Raw genomic sequence first — 24,508 nt, 5'->3', positions numbered from 1 at the left:
TCCTACAATCAGCTTGCTGTTGGCCAGAGAGGGTGTCTGAGTAGATCACTCCATCTACTGTGCCATCTTTTGGGTCTGATGACAGAAGATCAGGGAGAGGTTCACTCTCTGCCTCCTGATCCTCATCTGTTACCATCAACAGATTGACATCAGCCCTGTCATGGAAGAGCTTAAGGCGGTTCACATGGATCACCCTCTTGGGGCTCCTGCTTGTGCCCAGGTCCACCAGGTAGGTGACCTGACTCTTCCTTTCTAGTACTGGGTAAGGGCCACTCCATTTGTCCTGGAGTGCCCTGGGAGCCACAGGCTCCAGAACCCAGACTTTCTGCCCTGGTTGGAACTCAACCAGTGCAGCCTTTTGGTCATACCAAAACTTCTGGAGCTGTTGGCTGGCCTCAAGGTTTTTGGTTGCCTTTTCCATGTACTCTGCCATTCTAGAGCGAAGGCCAAGTACATAGTCCACTATGTCCTGTTTAGGCTCATGGAGAGGTCTCTCCCAGCCTTCTTTAACAAGAGCAAGTGGTCCCCTTACAGGATGACCAAACAGAAGTTCAAAGGGTGAGAATCCTACTCCCTTCTGTGGCACCTCTCTGTAAGCGAAAAGCAGACATGGCAAGAGGACATCCCATCTCCTTTTGAGTTTTTCTGGGAGCCCCATGATCATGCCCTTTAATGTCTTGTTGAATCTCTCAACTAAGCCATTAGTTTGTGGATGGTAAGGTGTAGTGAATTTGTAAGTCACTCCACACTCATTCCACATGTGTTTTAGGTATGCTGACATGAAGTTGGTACCTCTGTCAGACACCACCTCCTTAGGGAAACCCACTCTGGTAAAGATACCAATGAGGGCCTTGGCTACTGCAGGGGCAGTAGTCGACCTAAGGGGAATAGCTTCAGGATACCTGGTAGCATGATCCACTACTACCAGGATATACATATTTCCTGAGGCTGTGGGAGGTTCTAGTGGACCAACTATGTCCACACCCACTCTTTCAAAGGGAACCCCCACCACTGGAAGTGGAATGAGGGGGGCCTTTGGATGCCCACCTGTCTTACCACTGGCTTGACAGGTGGGGCAGGAGAGGCAAAACTCCTTAACCATGTTGGACATATTGGGCCAGTAGAAGTGGTTGACTAACCTCTCCCACGTCTTGGTTTGTCCCAAATGTCCAGCAAGGGGAATGTCATGGGCCAATGTTAGGATGAACTCTCTGAACAGCTGAGGCACTACCACTCTCCTAGTGGCACCAGGTTTGGGGTCTCTGGCCTCAGTGTACAGGAGTCCATCTTCCCAATAGACCCTATGCGTTCCATTTTTCTTGCCTTTGGACTCTTCAGCAGCTTGCTGCCTAAGGCCTTCAAGAGAGGGACAGGTTTCTTGTCCCTTACACAGCTCCTCCCTTGAGGGTCCCCCTGGGCCTAAGAGCTCAACCTGATAAGGTTCAAGCTCCAAAGGCTCAGTTCCCTCAGAGGGCAGAACTTCTTCCTGAGAAGAGAGGTTCCCTTTCTTTTGCTGTGTTGCAGTTGGTTTCCCAACTGACTTTCCTTTCCTCTTGGTAGGCTGGGCCATTCTTCCAGACTCCAGCTCTACTTGTTCACCCTGTGCCTTGCACTGTGCTCTGGTTTTCACACACACCAGTTCAGGGATACCCAGCATTGCTGCATGGGTTTTTAGTTCTACCTCAGCCCATGCTGAGGACTCCAAGTCATTTCCAAGCAGACAGTCCACTGGGATATTTGAGGAGACCACCACCTGTTTCAGGCCATTGACCCCTCCCCATTCTAAAGTAACCATTGCCATGGGATGTACTTTTTTCTGATTGTCAGCGTTGGTGACTGTGTAAGTTTTTCCAGTCAGGTATTGGCCAGGGGAAACCAGTTTCTCTGTCACCATGGTGACACTGGCACCTGTATCCCTCAGGCCCTCTATTCTAGTCCCATTAATTAAGAGTTGCTGTCTGTATTTTTGCATGTTAGGCGGCCAGACAGCTAGTGTGGCTAAATCCACCCCACCCTCAGAAACTAGAGTAGCTTCAGTGTGGACCCTGATTTGCTCTGGGCACACTGTTGATCCCACTTGGAGACTAGCCATACCAGTGTTACCTGGATGGGAGTTTGGAGTGGAACCTTTCTTGGGACAGGCCTTGTCTCCAGTTTGGTGTCCATGCTGTTTACAGCTATGACACCAGGCCTTTTTGGGATCAAAGTTTTTACCCTTGTACCCATTGTTTTGTGAAGAGGCTCTGGGCCCACCCTCCTGTGCAGGTTTTTGGGGGCCTGTAGAAGACTCTTTACTATTTTTAGTTTTGGTTGTCTCATCACCCTTCCCCTGGGGAGTCTTTGTGACCCCTTTCTTTTGGTCACCCCCTGTTGAAGTTTTGGACACCCTTGTCTTGACCCAATGGTCCGCCTTCTTTCCCAATTCTTGGGGAGAAATTGGTCCTAGGTCTACCAGATGCTGATGCAGTTTATCATTGAAACAATTACTCAATAGGTGTTCTTTCACAAATAAATTGTACAGCCCATCATAATTACTTACACCACTGCCTTGAATCCAACCATCTAGTGTTTTCACTGAGTAGTCAACAAAGTCAACCCAGGTCTGGCTCGAGGATTTTTGAGCCCCCCTGAACCTAATCCTGTACTCCTCAGTGGAGAATCCAAAGCCCTCAATCAGGGTACCCTTCATGAGGTCATAAGATTCTGCATCTTTTCCAGAGAGTGTGAGGAGTCTATCCCTACACTTTCCAGTGAACATTTCCCAAAGGAGAGCACCCCAGTGAGATCTGTTCACTTTTCTGGTTACACAAGCCCTCTCAAAAGCTGTGAACCACTTGGTGATGTCATCACCATCTTCAAATTTTGTCACAATCCCTTTGGGGATTTTTAACATGTCAGGAGAATCTCTGACCCTATTTATATTGCTGCCACCATTGATGGGTCCTAGGCCCATCTCTTGTCTTTCCCTTTCTATGGCTAGGAGCTGTCTCTCTAAAGCCAATCTTTTGGCCATCCTGGCTAACAGGAGGTCATCTTCACTGAGAGCATCCTCAGTGATTTCAGAAATGTGGGACCCTCCTGTGAGGGACTCACTATTTCTGACTAACACAGTTGGAGACAGGACTTGAGGGGTCCTGTTCTCCCTATTTAGGACTGGAGGAGGGACATTGGCCTCCAAGTCACTAATCTCTTCCTCTGTGAGGTCATCATCAGAGGGGTTGGCTTTTTCAAACTCTGCCAACAGCTCCTGGAGCTGAATTTTGGTAGGTCTGGAGCCAATGGTTATTTTTTTGATATTACAGAGAGACCTTAGCTCCCTCATCTTAAGATGGAGGTAAGGTGTGGTGTCGAGTTCCACCACATTCATCTCTGTATCAGACATTATTTTGCTAAGAGTTGGAAGACTTTTTAAAGAATCTAAAACTGTTTCTAGAATCTAATTTCAAACTTTTAACAAACTTTTAAACTCTAAAAGACAATGCTAAACAGGGACTTAACACACAAGGCCCTAGCAGGACTTTTAAGAATTTAGAAAAATTTCAAATTGCAAAAATGAATTTCTAATGACAATTTTGGAATTTGTCGTGTGATCAGGTATTGGCTGAGTAGTCCAGCAAATGCAAAGTCTTGTACCCCACCGCTGATCCACCAATGTAGGAAGTTGGCTCTGTATGTGCTATTTCAAAGTAAGGAATAGCATGCACAGAGTCCAAGGGTTCCCCTTAGAGGTAAAATAGTGGTAAAAATAGATAATACTAATGCTCTATTTTGTGGTAGTGTGGTCGAGCAGTAGGCTTATCCAAGGAGTAGTGTTAAGCATTTGTTGTACATACACATAGACAATAAATGAGGTACACACACTCAGAGACAAATCCAGCCAATAGGTTTTTGTATAGAAAAATATATTTTCTTAGTTTATTTTAAGAACCACAGGTTCAAATTCTACATGTAATATCTCATTCGAAAGGTATTGCAGGTAAGTACTTTAGGAACTTCAAATCATCAAAATTGCATGTATACTTTTCAAGTTATTCACAAATAGCTGTTTTAAAAGTGGACACAGTGCAATTTTCACAGTTCCTAGGGGAGGTAAGTATTTGTTAGGTTAACCAGGTAAGTAAGACACTTACAGGGCTTAGTTCTTGGTCCAAGGTAGCCCACCGTTGGGGGTTCAGAGCAACCCCAAAGTCACCACACCAGCAGCTCAGGGCCGGTCAGGTGCAGAGTTCAAAGTGGTGCCCAAAACACATAGGCTAGAATGGAGAGACGGGGGTGCCCCGGTTCCGGTCTGCTTGCAGGTAAGTACCCGCGTCTTCGGAGGGCAGACCAGGGGGGTTTTGTAGGGCACCGGGGGGGACACAAGCCCACACAGAAATTTCACCCTCAGCAGCGCGGGGGCGGCCGGGTGCAGTGTAGAAACAAGCGTCGGGTTTTCAATGTTAGTCTATGAGAGATCTCGGGATCTCTTCAGCGCTGCAGGCAGGCAAGGGGGGGGTTCCTCGGGGAAACCTCCACTTGGGCAAGGGAGAGGGACTCCTGGGGGTCACTTCTCCAGTGAAAGTCCGGTCCTTCAGGTCCTGGGGGCTGCGGGTGCAGGGTCTCTCCCAGGCGTCGGGACTTTGGATTCAAAGAGTCGCGGTCAGGGGAAGCCTCGGGATTCCCTCTGCAGGCGGCGCTGTGGGGGCTCAGGGGGGACAGGTTTTGGTACTCACAGTATCAGAGTAGTCCTGGGGTCCCTCCTGAGGTGTTGGATCTCCACCAGCCGAGTCGGGGTCGCCGGGTGCAGTGTTGCAAGTCTCACGCTTCTTGCGGGGAGCTTGCAGGGTTCTTTAAAGCTGCTGGAAACAAAGTTGCAGCTTTTCTTGGAGCAGGTCCGCTGTCCTCGGGAGTTTCTTGTCTTTTCGAAGCAGGGGCAGTCCTCAGAGGATGTCGAGGTCGCTGGTCCCTTTGGAAGGCGTCGCTGGAGCAGGATCTTTGGAAGGCAGGAGACAGGCCGGTGAGTTTCTGGAGCCAAGGCAGTTGTCGTCTTCTGGTCTTCCTCTGCAGGGGTTTTCAGCTAGGCAGTCCTTCTTCTTGTAGTTGCAGGAATCTAATTTTCTAGGGTTCAGGGTAGCCCTTAAATACTAAATTTAAAGGCGTGTTTAGGTCTGGGGGGTTAGTAGCCAATGGCTACTAGCCCTGAGGGTGGGTACACCCTCTTTGTGCCTCCTCCCAAGGGGAGGGGGTCACAATCCTAACCCTATTGGGGGAATCCTCCATCTGCAAGATGGAGGATTTCTAAAAGTCAGAGTCACCTCAGCTCAGGACACCTTAGGGGCTGTCCTGACTGTCCAGTGACTCCTCCTTGTTGCTTTCTTTGTTCCCTCCAGCCTTGCCGCCAAAAGTGGGGGCCGTGGCCGGAGGGGGCGGGCAACTCCACTAAGCTGGAGTGCCCTGCTGGGCTGTGACAAAGGGGTGAGCCTTTGAGGCTCACCGCCAGGTGTCACAGCTCCTGCCTGGGGGAGGTGTTAGCATCTCCACCCAGTGCAGGCTTTGTTACTGGCCTCAGAGTGACAAAGGCACTCTCCCCATGGGGCCAGCAACATGTCTCTGGTGTGGCAGGCTGCTGGAACTAGTCAGCCTACACAGACAGTCGGTTAAGTTTCAGGGGGCACCTCTAAGGTGCCCTCTGTGGTGTATTTTACAATAAAATGTACACTGGCATCAGTGTGCATTTATTGTGCTGAGAAGTTTGATACCAAACTTCCCAGTTTTCAGTGTAGCCATTATGGTGCTGTGGAGTTCGTGTTTGACAGACTCCCAGACCATATACTCTTATGGCTACCCTGCACTTACAATGTCTAAGGTTTTGTTTAGACACTGTAGGGGTACCATGCTCATGCACTGGTACCCTCACCTATGGTATAGTGCACCCTGCCTTAGGGCTGTAAGGCCTGCTAGAGGGGTGTCTTACCTATACTGCATAGGCAGTGAGAGGCTGGCATGGCACCCTGAGGGGAGTGCCATGTCGACTTACTCGTTTTGTCCTCACTAGCACACACAAGCTGGCAAGCAGAGTGTCTGTGCTGAGTGAGAGGTCTCCAGGGTGGCATAAGACATGCTGCAGCCCTTAGAGACCTTCCTTGGCATCAGGGCCCTTGGTACTAGAAGTACCAGTTACAAGGGACTTATCTGGATGCCAGGGTCTGCCAATTGTGGATACAAAAGTACAGGTTAGGGAAAGAACACTGGTGCTGGGGCCTGGTTAGCAGGCCTCAGCACACTTTCAATTGTAAACATAGCATCAGCAAAGGCAAAAAGTCAGGGGGCAACCATGCCAAGGAGGCATTTCCTTACAGGAACCGACTGTCCCGAGGTCCCAGATGGGCCGGGCTGGTCATCTAGAACCAGTTGGACAGAGCTGCTGTCATCACTGTGGGCCTCTTCTGTTGGTGGTGTGGACATGTGTGGACGCTCCTGTCCGGTGATGTTGGGTAGGGGTCCGGCAGAGGTATAAAAGGATGTTTATTACATCTGTGTGTGCCATGGTGTGCAATAGGTGGGTGACCGTGTACCCCAGTGCTTGCATTCCTGTGTGGGACCTTGTGTGATGGTGGTTTAGGGGGGTGTATGGGTATGTGCAGTGGCCATGCTTTGGTGATAGGAGTCCATGCTTTGTTGTTGCATGCAGGGCTTGGTGTTGGGATGGGTGGTTTGTGATATTGGGACATACGTGAGGAGTTGGAGTGATGGGGGTGAGGGTGAGGGTGGGGGTATGTGTTGGCATGCAGGTAGGGTGGGGGATGTAATAGTAAAGCTTTGACTTATCAGAGTCCATTCCTCCATCTACTCCTGCGAGGCCCTCAGGATGCAGAATCGCCAAGACTTGCTCATCCCATGTTGTTAGTTGTGGGGGAGGAGGTGGGGGTCCGTCACCAGTCAGCTGAACCGCAAGGTGGTGTCTTGAGACGACGGAATGCACCTTCCCCCGTAGGTCGTTCCACCTCTTCCTGATGTCATCCCTATTTCTTGGGTGCTGTCCCACTGCGTTAACCCTGTCCACTATTCTTCGCCATAGCTCCATCTTCCTAGCTATGGAGGTGTGCTGCACCTGTGCTCGGAATAGCTGTGGCTCTACCCGGACAATTTCCTCCACCATGACCCTGAGCTCCTCCTCAGAACCTGGGGTGTCTTTGCCGTGCCAAGGGGGGTGTGGGTGATGTGTGGGGTGGTGTGTATAGTGATAAGTGGGGTGATATTTAGTGGTGTGTTGTGTGAGGTGCGTGGAAGTTCTGTGGGTGATGGTATTGTGTGCCTGTGGATGCTTGGTAGTAGTTTGTAGTGTCTCTCTCTGGCCTTCTCTCGGTAATTGTGGTAGTAGGGGTTTGTGGGTGATGTGGGTGTGTGTTTTACATTGTATTGGGTGTGTGGGAGTGGTGTGTGTATGTATATCAGGTGTGTGTATTTGGAATTGTCCAATGTGACAGTGTTTTGTAAGAGTCTGTGTATTGCGAGCGTGGCGGTGTGTACCGCCAATGGAATACCGCGGTTGAAAGACCGCTGCGTGGATTCGTGTGTCGTGATAGTGTGGGTGTATTTCTGTTGGCGTGGCGGTGGAGGATTTGTTTTCGCCAGTTTATCACTGACCTTTGGTGTGGCGGACTTGTGTGGGTGTCTGAATTTTGGCAGATTCCGTGCTCTGGGTCATAATAGCTGTGGCGGAATTACACGGCCACGGTGGTGTGTTGGCAGTCTTCTGCACGGCGGTAAGCGGCTTTTATCGCCAATGTTGTAATGAGGGCCAAAGTGGCCATAGACAGGAAGGCATTCTATGAGAAAAAATCACAATGCACTACAATATATCACAGAGTGCACAACTCTTGCAAGACTTAATCAAAGCTGAATTGGAGCTAACTGCTCTCCTCGACTCACAGCAGAGTTCATCTGTGACTGTAGATTGATGAGTAAGCTCAATGAAACACACAAATAATGATGTGAGGAATGCTTGTAATAAATTGAATACCTGCTAATTGCTCAGGGTATCATTTAAACCATCCATTCTTTAGTCCAGAATTCCACAACAATTTAAACCAACCATATGCAAAACAGTCTTGACCCTGCTCCAACAGAAACCCATCAGCCCACACTGCTGGGCTCGGTCCTGTCTGAACTTGAACACAAGCAACCCAAGTCCGGTTTTGCCCTGAATGGGGCTCATCCATTGGGTGTACCTTGGTTTAAGAGACACAGTGAGCATAATGCCCTCATCCTGGCACACCCTTACCACTGAGGGTGGTAACCCCACACTCAAAAGTTGATTGAAGGAATGCTTGCAATAGGCAATCACAGGCAATCACTCATGGTAGCATTCTAACCCATCATTCTTTTGCCCACAGTACCACCTCACTTTGGGTATGGCCATATGCAAATCAGTCTTGACCCTACTCCAATAAGAGCAGTTTAACCTGAGTTGCTAGGCCAAGGTCCTCCCTGAACTAGAAACAAGCAACCCAAAACTGGTTTCACCCAGATGTGCTCAACATTTAGATGTAGCTTGGTTCCAGTGACATAGTAAGCCTGGGAACCACATCTGGGCATATCCTTGCCACTTAGGGCTGTACATCCAATGCACAAAACATGATAGAAGAATGCTTATAAAATGTCTAGCCACTGACAATCACTTGGGGCAGTATTCCAGTCTCTCGTTCTTTTGTGCACCATGGTACTTCAGTTGTATCCAACCATTTCAAAAACAGTCTTGACCCTCCTCCAGTAGAAACAATCCAGCCCAAACTGCTGGGCTAGGTCCTGTCTGAACTGGAACACAAACAACCCAAGACTGGTTTTGCCCTGGATGGAACTCATCATTTGGGTTTAGCTTGGTTCAAGAGACACAGTGAGCATAGGCCTTCATCTGGGCATACGCTTACTACTTTTGGTGGTACATGACACACACAAAAGTTAATGAGAATAATGCCTGGTATAGGTCTAACCTCTGGTAAATGCTCAGGGTAAAATTCCAAACCATGGTGCTTTTGTCCACCAAGCCACTTTGGTTTGGACACAGCCACATGTAAATCAGTCTTGACCCTGCTTCAGAAAGACCAGTCCAGGCCAAACTGCCAAGCTAGGTCCTCCCTGAACAGGTGCACAAGCAATCCGAGACCAGATTGACAGTTCAGTCTAATTAAAATATATATTTATATTCAACTCAACAAGCAAAAGACTACTTTTGAATTAATCTGTGGACACTATAGGACCACCTAGAAAAGGCTGGAGGTACTTATTGATGAGATGTTCCACTCCCCCTCTTACACTTCCACAGTTTACATCTGTCATTTCTAACTGCCTGTCGGGTACCCCATTAGATTAGATGCCTCACAGAAGTGTTCAGTTCTTGTTATCTTTAAACTGTTTTGCCACCAGCATTTAGACACTAAAATGAGACAACAGCCATAAACTTTTGTACCATGATGTTGCTTATTGCCCATCCGTTCGGCACTACACAATGGAATGTGTGAAAGGTGATTCACCTATTACACTTGCATTTATATAATCTCATACAGTTCAATTTTGTTTTACTCCTCTGCTTTCTTTCTACTTTCTCTTCACCCTTCCTTGATCTCTTGTTACTCTTTTTTGCATATGCTGTTTTCATATAACTATTGCCTGTGATAGGGATCAATTCCTCTAATAGCCTTAGTTATGGTTTATCACTCTGAGCACATTATTAGCACTGGGTTACTGAATGAGCATCAAAAGCCTCTTTTTTACTACTTGGTACATCCACATAATTTGACCAAAAACATGTAAAAACCAAACAGAGCATATACCTTTTAATATTCATTTGTACATTTAAGAGATGTACTCTATCTAGCCGATGATTATGGCAAACTAAATTCCTCCATTATAATTCTTGAAAAGAAATACTAGAATCAGGTTAAATTAATTTCATAATATAGTAATCTCTTCCTGCCCCGTAAGAGTTGTATTGTGAAGACATAGTTTACTGTTGGACCAAATAGAAAACATGAAATCTTGGTTAGAAGATTCGGTATTAAAAGTATAAAATTAGAAAGCATGCAAGAATGATGTGAAACATTTAGGTTTTTGTGACATATAATAGTAGCCTTACAATTAAAAGTCTGAAAAGAGAAACTTTCTAAGGTGTGCCAAATTGTCTTTGTATCTGTGGTGTCATCATACAGCATGTTCCATAGCTGCTTGAGGAGAAAGTTAGAATCATAATTAATATGGTCAGAAATACCCCCTCCCCATCAGATTTAGGCTGTTTAAATTTAGTGAGCGGGATACAGGATATTTTCTTATTCCATAAAAGGTTTGATTAAATGCTTCCAATAATTTGAAAAAATGAACTGGGAAATTTGAAAGGAAGTATAGAAAGATAGATATATAACAGAGAGGTACATCATTTAATTTCTATTCAATCTCTCCCAGTAAAATAAAAATAAAGAAGACCACTTTTCAGTAAGAATACTATGTTACATTTGTAGTGCATGTATATTAATCTGAGGAGTCTGCTGAACGGATTTGGAGTACAAAATTCAAAGACATTACATTTTAGGAGTTTTGAATAAGAAGACAGTGTATTTAAACATATCATGAAAACAACATTTAATAAGGTGCATTGGTTCTGTTTTGCCAATATTTAATGTAAAATTACAGAGTTTAGAGCAAGAATGTAATTCTGTAAAAAAACATTAGGAATAGAAAATTCAGGATTAGAGGCAAGTAACATGAAATCATCAGCATATGCAGAAAACCTTACTTCATCTATTGAATATTTAAAGTCTGTAATGTGCTTAGATCTACAAAGTATTTCTAGAAAATGTTCTAAAAATGAAATAAAAGGCAAGACAGGCAGAGGCCAGCCCTGCTAAGCCCCTTGTTGAGAAGAACAATAGGAAGATTCTATATTAATAGCAAAAACAGACGTTTTAGAAGAGGTGTAAGGTATTTTAATACATTTGAACATTTTAAGACCAAAACAGTGCCATCGCAGTGCTTTCATTGTGAGATTCTACTTAATTCTGTTAAAAACCTTCTCTGCATCAAGAGAAAAAGTAGCCTGACTTTCTTCAAGTTTAGCCTTTGCCATTAATTGCTTTTAGGAAAGTTCTTGAGTTATCAGTGATACAAATAGCCCTTGACAAATCCAGATTGTTAAATACCTATTAAGTTAGGAATCAATTCAATAATACACCTTGCTAATATTTTGGATTACATTTTACAATCAGTGTTCATTAGGAAAATTGGTTGATAATGTTTACAAGAAGATCAATCACAATCTTTTTTGGGAATTCAACAGAGGTTAGCTTCCAAAAATGAACCACTAGCTTGTCTCAAATATTGAAAGTTATGAAAGAGGGTGAAAAGTTTTGGGTAACAAATTTTTGGGAACTGCAGCTTAAAATCTAAAGAAAATGTATCAAGACCATGAGATTTTCATTTTGGTAGATGAGCTGTTCCTTCAAAAATGTCATTTCACTCAATTTCCCCTTCTAATGAAGAAAAATCAATTGTTTGATTGGAATATTTCTGAATAGAAGTAGAAAAGGGATCCAAAGAAACATCAGAAGGAAAGTCCTCTGGCGTGTAAGGGTTCTTATACAACTCAAGAAAGCAATGTAATATATCCTGATCAATATAAAAAGATTTATCCAATTCATCAGATAGCAAGGCTATATGTGATTTTTGCTCTCTGATTTTTAAACAATTGGCTAACATTTTTATCTGTTTTATCCACCATGATTCTTTGCATTTATGCTAAGCAGACAGCCAGGAACTTTTTCTATAGACCTATGTGATTCACGCTTCATTTTAGTCAGTGGTATTAGAGAAATAATATCATTTGAAGAACACTACTGATGCTGCAAATATTTGATCTTTTGTGAAAGTTCCTTTGCCTCTTTCAAAGCTTTCGTTTTTTTGTAGGATACATAATTAATTATGAAACACCTAGTGGTTGTTTTGCAGTGCACCATACATTTTGAATAGAGGAGTCTTTGGTCCTATTTAAAAAAAAAAACTTCTACAATCATTTCACATTTTTTGATAAATGATTTGCCATGAAGGGTTTTGTAAATTAAGCCCTAAATCAAAAGTCAGTGAAGCATAATCTGAGATTAGAATAGCTCCAATCTCAGCGTTTATTAAAGTTGTGCTTACATTTTTGCTAAGAAATAAATAATCTATCCTTGAAGTGGATTGATGCGCAGGGGAGTAAAAAGTTAATTTAAGAGATCTGTAGTAGAAACCCTCCATCCATCCACCAAACCTCAATTGAATATAGATCTTTGAAACATTTTGTGAAATTTTTTAGGGGTGCATTTAGAAGTTGATTCCCAAAAAGAATCAATAATTGATCACAATCTCCAATGAAAATCCTATTATCAGCAGTATATGACAGTCATTTTCTTGACATAAATACCTGACATGATACATCAATACCAGTTGTACTATGCACTTTAAAACAGAAAAAGGAATATTGTCAATTTTAATATGCATAACTAACCAGCAGTCAATTCCATCATGTTTAGTAGATATAATTTCAAAGCGTAATGTCTTATAAAACAGAATGGCCAGTCAATTCCTTCTCCCATTAGCTGAGGAACAATGCACTTGACTGTAAGACCTGGCAGCCTTAGGTTTGCCTTTCCCTAAAACTGTTTGGCTTCACCTTTCTACTTTTCAGAATTAATTTTTGCTGCCCTTAGGACTCTGTGCACTTTACCACTGCTAACCAGTGATAAAGTAATGTGCTCACTCCCTAAAACCTAGTAAAATTAGTTTACACCTGATTGGCATATTTAATTTACTTTTAAGTCCCTAGTAAAGCGGTATACCAAATACTCAGGGACTGTAAATTAAATGTCATGAGTAGGGTTGCAGCACCCCATTAACACATGTCCCAGGTCTGCCATTGCATAATAAGCCCCTCACCAAATCTTAAACTGCCCTATTATTAAATATGTCGACCCTAGGGTAGGCCCTAGCCAGCTCCTAATGCAGGGTGAATTGCAATCAAAAGGTTGGACATGTACTTCTAAGTTTTTCATGGGTTGCTCGTAGAAAACCCACACATTTGTTTTTCAATACTGTGAGGCCTACCTCTACCATAGGATAACATGGTATTTCCTTATTACTTTTAATAAGTTCTAACTATTGATTGGGAACATGTAGAGATTTCATGTTTGGTGTCTGAGAAATTGAATTGCAATGTATCTCCTCTTTAATGGTAAGGTCAAATTTTCAGTGCAATTTTGAAAATTCCACTTTTAGAAAACTGGCATTTTCCTGTCCTTGATATTTTATAGCTTCAACCTATTCCTGGGTCACATAACTTGGTGTAGTTGGCAGTTGAACATTGCTTATTCCTCTCAGACAGCCAGACAACAGAAGGATTAAGAGTACATTGATGGGCTGTCACTGGGAGGATGGAGGGAGTGGAGCTGCACACATCCTCACTGGCAAATCAATAGGCTTCACTCTGCCTTCACACAAAGGAAATCACATCACTTCATTGTTCAGGCAGCCAGGCTAGAGCTAGGATAGGGAAGGCTGAAAATCCCAAACACTTTAAAGGGAATTCTCTAGGAATGCTTACTTCAAGGAAGGCACCAGGTATAAAATAAGACCCTCAGACATAATCATCAGTTCACTTTCTGGACCCTCAAAGGACTCTCAGAGGACGGCCTGCTGCTCTGGCCCTCTGTGTATTTCAGAGGACTACTTTGCTGCACTTGGAAGGACTGCTCTGCTGTCTGAAGCCTACTTTGAAACCTCAGAGGCCTGTCCTGCTGCTTGAGCCCTCTTTCACTGCTTGCATGCAGGACTACCAGAGTGACTCCAAGGGTTAAATGTCTGGCCTCCTGATCTGCACCTTAGTTACAAAAAAGGCTCTAACCATTTTGAACCTATACCTGGACCTAACCTGAGTGAGTTTTGACCCTCCAAGTGGTGTCTCTCCAGTTCTTAGCAATAGGAAATGGTGCTAAAGGTGTCCTAGATAGCTAACATTTTTGGCTAAAAACTGAACTGAGAATCAACTGGAGACTGGGACCAACCTGTTTGTCTAGCCACTCTTGATGCATTTCCTGTCAGAGAGATTTTGCGATATCTTCCGCTATCTTCCTCTCCACATCAGCAAATCCCGTTCAGTGGTCCTTCACAGAAGGGGTATCTGCCCTTGAAATGCCCTCGTCAGCTACAGCCTCCAGCCTTGTCTCACTGGACATCTTCAACTTAAAAAGAAGAGGCTAAGTCAGATGTGAAAATCTTCACCACAGCTTTGTCCAGCGGCTTTTCCACACTGACACCTCCTCCTCAAACACCACCTGCAGCCTTCCCCTTCTGAACTTTTACCTTCTCAGAACCTTTTTGGTGAAATGTCTTCTAAGACTAAAGATAAACACTTACCATGCCCAATATACCTCTGGTATGTGACTCACACATCATTGCAGCTAGCCGTATTTTTAGACTTTGACCCGGTTTTGAGTGGCTAAATGTCTGCGGTTTACGTTCTAATCTTTTAGGCTGTAGTTTTTACCTTCAACTTTAAAAATTCATAACTTCAGATCTACTATTGGATGTTTGGTATTTTGGTGTCAAATAATTTATGAAAATGTACACTATTTTTCTAAATTGGTGGGATATTTTTCTTGTATTGTGGTTTCACTTCATTACTATTTGTGTAGTACATAAATACTTTACACATAAACTCTAAGGGCCAGATGTACAACCGTCAGTGTTTGCACCTCGCAATTTGCGATTTTTAGTGATTCGCAAATCGTGAGTCACAAACACTGATTTACAACTGTATTTGAGACAGTGTTTGTGATTCCCAAATGGGTCGCAAGTGACCTGCCTCATTATAATTCATGAGGAAGGTCACAACTTGAGACCCATTGGGAATGGCTTGCGCTCACAGTGATGGTGGCCTGCCGGGGTCAGCAGTCCACCATGTGTGTGACTGCTTTCTAAATAAAGCAATTTTTTTAAAATGCATCGCATTTTCCTTAAAGGAAAACAGGATACGTTTTAAAAAGGAAAAGTTTTTTTTTTCATTTGTTTAGTGTTGGGCATTGGTCTGTGGGAACACTGCCTGCTCTGAAAACATGTCTGTGCCCACATTCACAAAAAGGAACGGGCTGCTCAAGGGACCTCTTCTCATTTGTGAATGTCTTACCACCAATTGGAAATTGGTGGTAATCTGCAAATGCTTTGCAATCACATTCCTGGTCACAAAACATTTGTATATAGCAATGCGACTCGCTATTAAGGAGGAACGCCCTTTACAGGCTCCTCCCTAACAGTGGATTGCAAACCCTATTTTGAAAGATGGTAATAGGCTACTGACTCACAAAATAGTGTTGGTACATAGGACAATGCATTTTACAAGACGCAAATGGCCTAATGGGCTGTTTGTGACTGGTAAAATACATCATCATCTAGCTCTATGTTAAGTCTGACTGCTTTTGTGCAAAGCTACTAGAGAGTTAGGCATAGGTTCATTTAGTGAACTTTGTGGTTCACCCAGAAAATGCTTATGACCATTGATTGAACAGAGATAACACCTCACACAAGCAATGACCCAATTTCTCATATTGACCAACACAACATTTTCCTAAATAATGCATTATCTTCTTAATGAGATGGGTCTCTTTTAGGAAAGCAGCTTCACAATGCATTTGAGATGATTGGGAAATCACTCTCTACCTCTTAATGGGACTATGTAAGCCTCTAACATTCCAAGTAGTAATACATAAATTATGTGTCACATGTAGTATTTATGCAATATGTAAATATAATATAAGCCATAAAAGGTACAGACACATTGAAATCTGAAAAGTAGAACCTGCAAAAGAAACTCGTCATTGCATAAAAAAGAGGTATAAGTTGATTTGTGACTGAAAAAGACAAGAAAATGGAGAGAAAAAAGAAAAGGGAAGGGGGGATGTAGAGAAAAACAAAGCCCAATTATAAGAAAGAAGATAGATTATGCTGTCTCAATAAAAACCCCGACCATATACATAAATTCTAATAGAAACAGTAATAAGAGTGGTGAATCACTCAGAACAATAGACAAATTAACATAGCACTCCTGAATCATTGATACATTTAAAAAGAAAGGGGAGTAGCAAACAGAACATGAAAGATACATCAAAGCTACCAATCCATAAATACTAAACAAAAATACGTAAACAAAAATCGTACCAACTTAGTAGTCAATGGAAGCAAGACAACTGCAAGGGCTGACGTTGACACAGTAAAATACAACATATCAAGAGACAAGCAGACAAATAACGGCTTTCAAGATATGGTGAACAAAAACACCTATAAAGAGACAGAATTAACAGAATTAGACAATTGAGACAGAACAGAATGAAATCAATTCAATACAGCACAACATGTCAATGCTAAAGCAGAGGAATGAAATCAAGTGGATCTAATTATGCAAGGTATCTACCAAGAGGGAAGTTGCCAGTCATTTCTATTAGTTTCCATTGCTTCACCCTTTTGAGAATGAATAAATGCACAACGTTTACTGAGACAATCATAAGTCATAGTTATGTCCTTGAGAAAGCATAGGTGAACAAGACTGAATCTGGCCTTCATAGCATGAAATGCAGGGTGCATGTCAAGGAATTATTTTCTTCTAGCTACTGTAGCTCTAGAGATGCATTGAGAAACCAAAACTTTTTGTTTGATCCAGTCATACCATAGCTTATGTTGTTTTCAAATTTTTAAAACAAACATTATACCTGTTTACTTTAAAAACAGGGCAATAAAGCCTCATGGTTTAGAATGAGCATTTTATGATGACGAACTTAAACCCATTTGAAGAGCTCTTTGTATATTAAAGACAGTACCTTCTGACAGGCCAACAATATTAGGAAGATTTGATTTTGAAAAAGAGATCATGTTATTTTCCTCCACACCTTCAGGAATTCTGTAGATATGCAAATTATTTCTCCTATTTCAGTTTCTAAATTTTCTTTTTTTATTAGTTGTATGGGAGAGAAACATCAGTACATATATTCATTAAAGTGGATCAAATATTCACACATATATGAATCTATATAGTGCAATATGCATATCTTTGCACTGTGTGAATAAATATAACATTGAACTACAAACTGCATCACATTAATATCCTTTATATAGGTAGTATAGTGTGTGGGGCGGATTTATATACTCATGTCTGGTATAAGGGGGCATGGTAATGCAGAGGCCTGTGGGCTGGGGACAGCCTAGTACCCAGATATACACATCCTCAGATGACTGGGGGTGTTTTTAATCATTTGGGGACGACCCAGACAGTGAAGTGGGCTGACCATTCACAGGCGGAACGGAACTTAAGTAGTGTCCCATGTACGCGGTGTGTGCGGCTACGTTACAGTATAAGGCAGGTGAATTGTGTAGGCTAACATCGGTGAGGTGCAGGTGATCTCCAGGTAGAGGAGTTTTGTGTGTTCAGTGTCGTGTAGTATGTATGGGAGCTCATGGTGGGTATACATCACTTTTAGCCTCAATGCCCACAATGAAAGCATCCCATATTTCAGAACCTCCTTGGATTAGTCCTTTGTATTATAGTTGGTAAAGCATTTGAGCCTCTGCATGTGAGCATTGTAATAAGTCATGCAGCCAAGTAGTGTATCCCGGGGCATGCACAGCCTTCCAATGTGTTGCTATCAAGTGTTTAAACACTATGAAGGCTAGATCTATAAATGTATCTACTTGTTTGTCTTCTTTGGCACGACGGCGCAGGCCCAACAGACAATATTCTGGTTCCATGTGCAGGGTATGATCAGTGATGTCGGCCATAGTGTCGGTGATATGCTGCCAGGCCGTGGTCAGTGGAGGGCAGCTCCACACCATATGATAAAAATCCACTGCTGGCGCCGTGCATCTGGGGCCCACTGGGTCAGGTCCTGGGTATATCCTTTTTATGCGGGATGGGGATAAATAGGAGTGGTGAACGTAGTGGTGAACGTAGTTAAACTGGGTGTAGCGAAGTCTAGTGTTACGAGAGACATTTTTGACTGCTGAAAGTGCTGCTGACCTGGCTTTTTGGGATGGGGGGAAGGGAGTGCTTCATCCCAATGGGCTTTAGTGTGCAGCAATTCAGGGCAGACCCCAGCCAACAGTGTTGAGTATAAGCTTGATATGGTGCCTCTCGTGGTACCAATGGAAAGGATCAAAGTAAGTAGTTGTGATTCTTGTGGTTCAGCGTTGCCTTGTTCCAACATGACATCTAGCAGGTGTTTGATTGCGCAGTATGTTAAGAAGGCACCAGCACACATTCCCATAGTTTCCATGAGTTCATCAAAGGGTCTCAGCGCAGAGCCCAGATAATATTCCCCTTTGTTTGCTAGCCCTATGCCGCGTGAGTTATGATGCACTGTCAGTACTTGGGTACCAGACAGTTGTGTTAGTGGAGTACGGCACCCGGGAGCTTCTCCTGTGGGCGTGTCTCTGTCAGCACGATTTGGCAGTGTCGAGCAAGATGGACCCATGTTGTGGGTGGCATGATCTATATAAAAACCAAGCCAATATCGTGGACGGCGCCAATGATTCCATCATCACTGTTCGTTCTGCAGAGGGGGCCTCGCTGAGCCATAAAGCCGGCCACTGCAACTGGGTGGCCGAGTAATACAGTTTGAGATTCGGCATGCCCAATCCTCCCTCTTTTTGTGGGTACTGTGTTATGGACAACGCTACTCCACGTCTGTCCTTCCCCCATAATAAGTCAGTCATTATTGACTGCAGGGACTTGAAGAATGAACGTGGTAAGGATATCGGGAGTGCCATGACATAATATAAGAATCTCTGGAGGATGAGCATTTTTGCAATGGCTACACGTCCCATAGGTGACAGATGAAGAGCCACCCAAAATGATAAGGAACTGCGGACAGAACGAAGCACCCCGTCTATATTGCCTTCTCTGAGATCTTCCACGGAGTGATATATCTGCATGCCCAAATACTTCAAGGTGGAATGCCACCATGGTACATGGTAGTCTGGTAATGCCGAGCGAAGATCTAGTGGTATAGGGGAGAGAGGAAAAATGCAAGATTTGGACCAGTTGAGCCGGAGGCCAGAGATGGTCACAAAGGTGTTAAGTACAGCCATTACACCAGCCATGGAGGCAGCATGATCCTGTAAATATATCAGGGCGTCGTCCGCATACAATGAAATAATGTGATGCGTGTTGTGTTCCTGGATACCCCATAGTTGTGCCCGCATGCGTAATTTGACAGCCAGTGGTTCCATGGCTATTGCGAATAATAAGGGAGACAGCGGGCAACCCTGTCTGGTGCCACTGCTATTGGGAATGACTCAGAGATGACTTGCCCTGTTTTGACGCGGACTGTGGGTTTAGCATAAAACATTCTGATCCATTTGATGTATCCTGCACCAAATCCCATTGCTTCTAGTGTGCCTACAAGAGAATCCCAACTCAGCGTATCAAACGCCTTTTCTATGTCTAGTGACAGAGCAACTGCTTCCCTAAGATTGTTATTGTGTATTATATGAAATAGTCTCCTAATGTTTAAGAAGGTGCTTCTGCCGGGTATGAACCATGATTGGGCTTCGTGGATCAGACATGATAAAAAGGGGAGAAGTTTGTTGGCTAAGATTTTCCCCAATAATTTACAGTCTGAGTTGAGTAAGGAGAGGGGACGATATGATCGAACATCAAGGGGGTCGCGGCCAGGTTTTGGGAGTACCACTATTAGAGCTTCAAACATTGAATCTGGCAATTGCATCCATTTGTTATGGAGGTGAGCAGCTTTGGATGTCAAGTATTCTACTGGTAGGCCGTCTGAACCAGGCGCCTTGCTGCGGCCCATCTGTGACAACGCCAGACGAACCTCCTCTATACTAATTGGGCCATCCATTGCATCCGCCTGCTCGATCCGCAGGCGTCTCTGTGGGGTGGACAGCAGAAAATCAGACTTTTGCTCTACCAGTGCATAAGGAGGGGGCGAGTACAAGGACCGGAAATATGTGTAGAAGGCATCATTTATTGCCACTTGGGTATTAACCATTCTCCCAAATAGCAAACGGATTGCTCCTATGAGTGAGGGCTGAGATGGCTGGCGAACCAGCCAGGCCAGTAGTCGGCCCGCTCTATCACCTTCTGCATATTGACGTGTCATGTAATGTCTGTAGTCATGTTTACTCAATCTGGAGTCTGCTTCCCTATGACTAGCCATTAGCGAGTTCAATTCCTTAACTGGCATTTCGTTTCTAGCTACTGCTATCTCCGCCTCGCAAAATCTGAGCTCTGCCTCTGATGTCTCTTTAAGTAGTACCTGTCGGATCCCTACTGAGGCAGCCAGACAATGGCCCCGAACCACCACCTTCGGGCGTCCCATTCGATTGCACGGCGAGACGTTGTATTGTCATTCAGGGATAAACACTGGGTGAGCTCAGCACAGAAGGGAGGGGCTGTGAGTGCCTCTATCTGTAGGTGCCATATGGGAATCTTTGTGCGCAGAAGGCCCCACCCCATTACTGCACGTAGCGGGCTATGGTCCGATGTGGTATGAGCCAAATAATCCGACGCATACATCTTATGGACCACCCCCGGCGGCGCAAGGAGCATGTCTATTTGAGTATGTAAACCGTGGACGGGAGTGTAGAAGGAGTACTCGCGTTGTGTCGGGTGCCCTGCTCTCCAAACATTGCATAACCCATTTTTCAACGTCCACCCTCCCAGTTCATGGGAGATGTGATTACTCAGGGCGGTCGGAAGTGAAGTAAAGGACTGATCCATATGAGTGTCTAGGACACTGTTATAATTCCCGCCCCATATACTGTCTAGCGTTGGATCACACAGCTTCCCTGTAGATAATGTATTGGTTGGTATTTGGGATGTACAGTGTTACCAATGACAATGGTGAGACGTCCATGCTGCCCTCCAATACCACATATCTACCATCTGCATCAATTTGTGTATGCTCGACTGTATAAGGCACCCCTGGGGCCATCCAAATTGCTTCTCCGCGGGCAAAGGATGAGGATACAGTGCTAATCAATTGCCCCTTCCACGCTCCGCGTGCTTTGTCTAGTGTGGCTTTCGATAGGTGTGTTTCCTGGAGCATGGCGAAATGCACCTGGTGCCGTTTGAGATGTGCATGTATGCGCTGCCGCCTACGCTGTGTCACCATCCCCCTCAAATTCCATGTAAGCACATTATACTGTGGGATGTGTGTTTGTTCCTGCATAATCACGGAAATGTATCGGGCTATCTGACAAGGGATTGCGAGGAGCTTTGCCCATGTTGCATCCAAGAAGCACCTAAGGCGACCCACCTCTGACATGTTTGCCCCCAGAATAACCGACAGGTGCATGCCACCCTGCATAATAAGTGTAGTATTTGACGCTACTAAAACAATCCCACATGAAAACAATGGGGAAAAAACAATGGAAGATAGTGAATCAAACAAAAGTTTTGAACAATAGCACTATATGTGCCACAAAGGAGTAGAGCCTGATTGCAGGCATAGGTGGAACAGGTCCATATGGAGTGGGGCGTGGGTGATGTAGACCGGATCCAGAAGTCCGAGCTCCCGGCTCCATGATTGGTCGACCTCAACTCACTGCCCGAGTAACCACTGGGAAATGCCGCAGAGGTGAGCTATCAACCGGACCCTGCGTGCCACCCTGCTCAACTAGATCATGCACGCAGAGTCGGCACCCTGGACCAAGGGTCAGGGTTCAGCATGGGGCCTGTAAACGTCAGGACGAAAAGAGCAGTTCAAATATCATCGGCCGAGCGCGGAGAGAGAAGTGGCCCCAGGACGGAGTCTGTAGAGTCAGAATGAGTCTCGTGGTCTGGTTCAGTATCTGCTTGATCTGGCATCGTCGAGGAATCGTCCACAAAACACGTTGTTACCTGAAGTAGTCGAGAGCGCTCCTCTACTACCTGTTCTGATGTTGGTTTAGTTCCCAGTTGCGTCTGGCGTTTGCGCTTCACCTTTGGGGAAGACCAACCCTCCTCTGTGATCTCTGTGCTTGCAGAACGAGTCAAGTCTTTGGCATGGAGCCAGGTCCAGGCTTCTTCTGGTGAGGTGAAGACGTGTACCTGGGATTCATCCTGTACAGGGAGCTTGGCTGGGAACAAGAGCACATATTTAATATTGTGTTCTCTGAGGCGCTCTTTCACCTGATAAAAGGAACTGCGTTTCCTCTGGACCTCTGTGGTGAAATCTGGGTAGGCTGTGATTGTTGCATTTTTGTATTGCAGAGGGCTTAGTTTGTGAAAAAAATGTAGTATTTGGTCCCTGTCCTGGTAATTAAGCAACCTAGCTATCATAGGGAAAGGATGCGCCCCTGGTGGTGGAGGCCTACCCGTTACTCTGTGGACACGTTCGATTGAGAAAAAATTCAGGATCTTGTCGATTCAAGGGTGGTTCTAGTGTTCATGATGGCCTGTAATACTTTTTCGAATTGCAATGTGTGGTTGTGCAGAGTGATTTCCATCTTCTGAAGCGCCTGGTAGGTTGCGCCCTGTTCCCCAGGCAGGGCAGCAGGTGCAGCCATGGTCCCCATGAGCGCTCTCGGTGTTTTAGGCTTGCCCATTTGTCCCTTGCTATTATGGAAAGAAGCACTGGTCATGTGCCGCCTGCCTGGGCCCCTCACAAGTGTGGACACCCGGTGGGATGAAGCTTGAAGGAGGTTCTCCTGCTCGTAATTCAATACACCCTCACCATGTTACTGATGGCCCGACTACTCACTGCGTGCACTGACTCTCTCTGTGCCCATGTCTGGGTGGAGTTTAACATAAACCCAGGGAGGGTGTGTTGTCTGACCATTATTATGGGGTATTCAGGCATTGGCGGGCGATATACTAGTTTTTGCATCGAAGATAGGGGGACAAGCCCACCTCTGTTTGGTCCAAGGAGAATTGCCATTTCCTTTCCTCTGGGTTAAACAGTTCAGGAAAATGGAGCCATACATCTCCTTATTAGGGCCCACTCAGCTTGTCAACAATCCGCAATGCCAGCGCCTCTTAATTCACTTCAATATCACGGCAGATCATCGGCCCTTCCACTCACTGCCTCCGTCTGTCTGCCTGGTCCGTGCGAGAGGGGGACAAAGAAAATGACCCAGCCTGGGTCACGGGTCTATCATCGATCGTGTAGCATGGCTCGGTATCTGCCACCGGCAGAGCACCTCCCGGAGGTCCGCTCTCACTTGCTGCCGGTCACGCCGTCATCCAGACCTGTCCCAATCGGAGCTCGGACTTCCGTTCTGCCTGCCTGTGGCTGAGCGGCACGAGTTGGCTCCACGCCGCCCATGCGTCTTTGGCAGCGTTTAATCCCCCTACCGCCGTCAGCGCACGTTCTGGCCACAAGTTTCACCGCCTCTGCCTTCAGGGTGGGCCCCTCATTTCAGCACGCCTCCTCTGCGGCCCTTAAATCATCGGGCCAAGATCTGAGTGTCATAGTGGCGGCCCTAGACAGCGGGGAGACAGGTGATCCCTCTGGATGTTCCAGGGATCGCCGATGACAGGAGAATTAAGTTGGCCGGGAGCAGAGCTGCAAATTATGCTTTTGCTCCGGTCGCCATCTTGGCCACATCCCTTGTTTGTTTTTTGATAACTTTAATCTCTATAGTCATCTTTTCTAGTTTAGCCCTAATATCATGAGCAACATTGACCCTTTGTTCAACCTCTGAATATTTTGTAGTAAAGGTCAGCCACTTATTTTCAATTCGTTGAAGGGTGGCACCGGTATTAATTACAAATGGCTTTAAATTTCTAAGCTCATACTTCACATCTTTATGTGTCAGAAGGGGTGGCAACTTAGTTGGTGAAGTAGGATTTTTTTGGTCTCTTATTGGTATTTTGAGGGCCAAGAGTTTCGTTTCTGGAAGTTGTGAACTCTAAATTGGTACAAGTAAGTTTAGGAATTGCAGTCATATTTTCATACTTTGAACCCAAAGCATCGGCAATGTTGACTTGACATGAAAGACTCCTCCCATACGCAGATATGAGAAGGTCTAAATGCATTTCACCAAAGGATGGAATTTTGAGTCTAGGAAATTGTTTATATATGTTGGGCAGAGCAAATAGGTGACCTCGACACTTCCCACTTGTAGCAGCACCTTTTGTCACAAATTGAAGCCTTTCTGGAAATTTCAACCTGTAAAGTCCACCTCAAAATCACCATTGCTATATTTGAATAGGTTATCCCATTGAATGTGCAATGTTTACTTTTCGAAGGGTGCTGTAGAAAGACAGGCCCATATTTATACTTTTTGACGCTAAATTGCGCCGTCTAACGCCATTCTGAAGCGCCATGCGGGCGCCGTATTTATGGAATGGCGTTAGCCGGCGCAAGCAGACCGGCGCTGCCTGGTTTGCGTGGAAAAAAGCCACGTACACCAGACAGCGCCGGCGTAGGGGGAAAATGGCGTATGGGCGTCTTAAAATGGGGCAAGTCAGGTTACGTCGAAAAAATCGTCGTAACCCGACTTGCGCCATTTTTTTTCG

The sequence above is a fragment of the Pleurodeles waltl genome, chromosome 5 (assembly GCF_031143425.1).
Source record: "Pleurodeles waltl isolate 20211129_DDA chromosome 5, aPleWal1.hap1.20221129, whole genome shotgun sequence".
Taxonomy (NCBI): Eukaryota; Metazoa; Chordata; class Amphibia; order Caudata; family Salamandridae; genus Pleurodeles; species Pleurodeles waltl.
The sequence above is the reverse complement of the archived record's forward strand: the minus strand, read 5'-3'. Positions refer to the sequence as shown.